Source organism: Odontesthes bonariensis, chromosome 7, assembly GCF_027942865.1.
Source record: "Odontesthes bonariensis isolate fOdoBon6 chromosome 7, fOdoBon6.hap1, whole genome shotgun sequence".
NCBI lineage: Eukaryota > Metazoa > Chordata > Actinopteri > Atheriniformes > Atherinopsidae > Odontesthes > Odontesthes bonariensis.
In genome coordinates this window covers 37,103,301-37,107,854 of record NC_134512.1, presented here as the reverse complement: position 1 = coordinate 37,107,854, position 4,554 = coordinate 37,103,301, and positions in this window count along the sequence as shown.

Below are 4,554 nucleotides of genomic sequence, written 5' to 3'. Positions count from 1 at the left end.
GCAGAGTGATTCTGTGTGCGGCCACCGGGGGGAGCTGTTTGTTTTAATGAAAGCTGGGTTTCCCTGAACGTCTCATTGGCTGTGTTCGAAACCGCATACTTCATACTTCATACTACATACTACATGCTACATACTACATACTACATACTACATACTACATACTACATACTGCATACTACGTACTTCATACTACATACTACATACTACATACTACATACTGCATACTACATACTACGTACTTCATACTACATACTACATACTACATACTACATACTACATACTACATACTACATACTACATACTCATCGATCAGACAGTATGCAGACTGTTACCCACAATGCATTTCGCTCCTGCCCGAGCCGAAATCAGCCGGCCTGAAGCTGATTTCCCTTAAGCTCTAAACTCTGTAAACTTTAGCAACATTTGAAACATTTTCAGGTGTGAAAGTAGTCGTTTAGATCCCCAACGTGTCGAAAACCTGACAAAATACCGGCTATTTACAATTTTGTTCCCACGAATTCGGCGCTACTAAAGCTAGCCGCAGTGAGCAACGCACTTCCGGTTATTTTCACAAAATAAAATACCCGTTGCCTTTTATCATAGGGAAAGCCATTACCATACAATTGGTGCTTTTGTTTTGAAAACAGGAAGTGAACCTACCCTCGTTGTAGCTAGCTTGAAACTGCCGTTTTGACAGGAAATGACGATCGGCGACGTCACGTTACGTTGCATCTTGGGTAGTTTGAGTATGAGTAGTAACCTCATGATGCATACCCAACATTTCAGAGAATCTAGTATGCATCCGGGAACTTCTGCTTACTCAAACTCGCATACTAACTCAAACAGTTAGTATGAGTAGTAGGAGAAGTAGGAGAAGTATGCGGTTTGGAACACAGCCATTGACTTCAGATGGAATGAAGGAGCTGTGAGGCGTTCAGGAGCTCTCTGGTTCTATGGGACGGCTGATGTTCAACACTGCAGAGCTCCAGCTGTTGGAAAGTCAATCAAATTACCAGAAACATTCGGTGCAGGCTGCAAACCATCTCTGCAGGAAACAGTACCCAGATCCGGCCTCGTAGGACATCACCTGTTTCCTTCCAGCTCCTTACGCACTTATTTGTTTTCTAAACTGTCTTCCCATTTGTCTCGGTACCTAACTTACTAAAATTAGTAATAAAAGAACAATAACAGTAACAATAAAAGTAGCAAGCCAAGGTAAACTCCATTTCAGCTCGTGGAAGGCCAGGGAAAAGAGATGTGTTTACACATGTGTCTGGATTTGGTCTCAATAAGAAACTCCTGCAGTAGCATCAGTCACTGAATGCAAACCCACCGTTTCACGCACTTGCACTGGAAAAAATGCCCCTCCAAAAATAAGTAAATAAGACAACAAATAAAAGACGTTTTAGCTTGAAATAAGCAAAAAAAATCTGCCAATGGAACTAGTGAAAATCGGCCTGTCAAGATTTCTTGAAATAAGATGTGATATTTGGGACTTTTGAGATAAAAGTGATCTTGAAATTAGCTTAAAAACCTCTTCAAATGTAAAAAAAAAGCTTGTCTCATATGAAATCCGACTCAAAACAATTTGTTTTCAAGACTTTTTCATTTAACAAGATATTCCAGATGTATTGTCTTCAAACAAGTCCCTATATCTGCTGAAATAGTGCTTGTTAGGCAGTTGTGTCTTATATTAAGTGTAATGAGATATTTTAACTAGTATAGAAATTAGCTGTTCTTAGCTGTTTGGTTTTGGAAGGAAATGCACTTCTGATTTCTTGTGAGCTGAAGTTCTTTTGCCCACCGATGTGGAACACACTTATTGTAAGTCGCTTTGGATAAAAGCGTCTGCAGAATGACCGTAATGTGATGTGATGTGATGTCAGGCAGACACAAAAACATTTCAGTGAGAAAACAAACTTTATTTACACGAGATTAGTGTCTATCTTCAGAAACAGACGTGATGACGTCATTACGACTTCCGCTCACGTCAGGTCCAGTATTTCCGTGACCTCCACACGTCCGTCCTCCATCACCGTCTCCTGCAGCCGCGGTCGACCCAGCCGGGTCCACAGACGCTGCTTCAGCTCCAGAACCTGACAGACGTAGTCCTGCAGACGAGAAGCATCAGACTGTGACTTCATGTGAAGCAGCTGGGAGCTGCTACAGAACAGAGAGGGAATTTTATTCACACAAAACTGAGAGCAACAAAGAAAAGACTGCATAACTAAACAAGACAAAGGAACTCTAACCCTCACTGAACTCTGAGGAGCTAGCCTGGGAATTCCCATGCTGCTTTGCGCGCAATTTCATTCACACTGCAAAGGCAGCCTGGAAACAACCGCCCTTATTTTTGCCTGAGTTAGGGAACCAATCACAGAACGGGGGGGGGGGGCAGCAAGACGATGACGACGTCTATGCGCGACACCGAAGCTTGTAGAGTTTTAATCCAACATGGCAGCAGACACAACGTTACCGCTCGATGCAGCCTTAGAAAGTGTTTTAAGTAGCTTAGAGCGGAAGTTTACTTTTAAAAAAGAGCAACGTTTGGCGTTGAAAGATTTCATTGCCAAGAAGGATGTATTTCCTCGTCGAATTTCTGTCGCTCTACATACGTCATCTGGTATAAGTGATACAATTGGCTATGAATCGCGTGCAAAGCAGCATGGGAAGAACCAGACGCCATTTGATAGACATTCGTAGCGCCCAATAAACGGCTCTAGGCATTCGTAAACCACGCCTCAAATACGAGAAAATGCACACCTAGTTCCCAGACCACCATCTCATCAAGATGTGGACGCGTCAGCCAGGCTAGTGAGGAACATGAAGCAGAACCAAACACAGGACTGAGAGCTGAAGCAGAACCAGGAAATGGATCAGAGAAATAACCCAGAGGAAGAGAGGAAGAAGAACCAAAGAAAACAGATTACTTTATTAACACAGGTGTGGAGTAAAACAACAACAGGAAGGTAAAGTAATAAAGATTCCAAAATAAAAGAGGAAGCAGCAAAGAAAAGGCTGAGCAGGCCCGGTTCTGTCCACAGACTGCACTCACAGCAGCTCCAAAGTCCAGATCAAACAGCTTTAATTCATCACTGTTCAGTCTGTTTTAGGACAAAAACATCAGCTGAAGTGTTACCGTGTTCTTGGCTGAGGACAGAGCGGCGAGGACGGACGGCGTCAGCACTGAGTTGTAGATGGCTCTGTAACGCTCCACGCTCAGACCGTGGATCAGCACACCGTCCTCTGCTGGCCCGTCCAGGCTCCCGTCTGCCTGCTGGTTCTGCTGGAAACAGGCAGAGTGTCCGGTTGGTCAGTTTGACCGTTTCCATCACTAAACACAACAAACCCGATAAGAGGAATAAAAGCCCAACAGATTCCAGCTGGAACACGTGCTGCCGCTGCCGCAGCCACAGAAAACTTTTCATTCCGGTAATTAACTTCATTTTCCCGTAGAGAGGCCGACTCGGGCTGAGAGGACGCTCAGAGAGCAGCAGGGACGGCCTCAGAAATGGTGAGATTGGGTGGAGAAGGGGACCCAAGAATAAAGCCTGGAATATATAGAATATTATAATATAATATAATAATTTCAGATTCCAGGAGATGTGAAATCACAACACATGTCGTCTAAAAAAAAAAGTCCAGTTCAAGCCAATCAAATCTGAGCGTGCGTGAGATGATGGTGGAAAGAATAACTTATTTCCAGGCATTACTGCTGCTCCAACAGGTTAATAACTTTCCCATCGCCGTGGTTACGCATCATAACAGACATAAGACAAAAAGCCACTTACCAGCAGAATGTAAATGCAAATGTATTTTATTTCTACTGCCCTTTACAGACAATCCTTACGGTGTACCAAAGTGCTTTACAGCAGGTAATAAATAAAGAGAAGAAGAAGTAAAAACAAATAAAAACAATAAAAGAACAGTGAAAGCAAAAAAATACAACAAAATCGAATAAGATAAAATAAGATAAAAGTGTCATCATACTACTGTGTATTAGGATAAAAGCCAGAAGTCACTGATTGTGATCTCCAAAGATTTCTGCCACACCTTCCTCTCTTTATATTTCATTTTGTTCATCTATCTGTAACAACAGCTGGTCTCTGATGATGATTAATACCGCAGGGATGCTTGGTGTGAAGGATAAACCTTCAGGATCTCTCACCTGAGCTGCAGAGGTCGAGGCCGAAGCATCGGGCTGCAGGTGAGGTTCATCCAACGTCTTTGACTGTGAAGAGAAATCACCTGAGATGTGACTTCAGCCACACGGGGGCGCTGTTGGCAGCTTTCTTTCATCAGAAAACTTCCAGCATTTTGATGCAAACAGCTGAACACGTGATTAAAAGCATCATCAGACATGTTTTTCATGAGCTGCAGGTTTCTTACCTTCTCCATATGTAGCTGCTCGTCTCTGTGACACTTACTTACACTTACTCAGCTGTGAGTGTTTCACAGATTCAACTTTTAAAGAAATACAAATGAAAACATTCCGAGTTCTGGAAAACCTCCACGGTTACGGGCAGCTCCAGAATCTGGATTAAAGAAGTCATT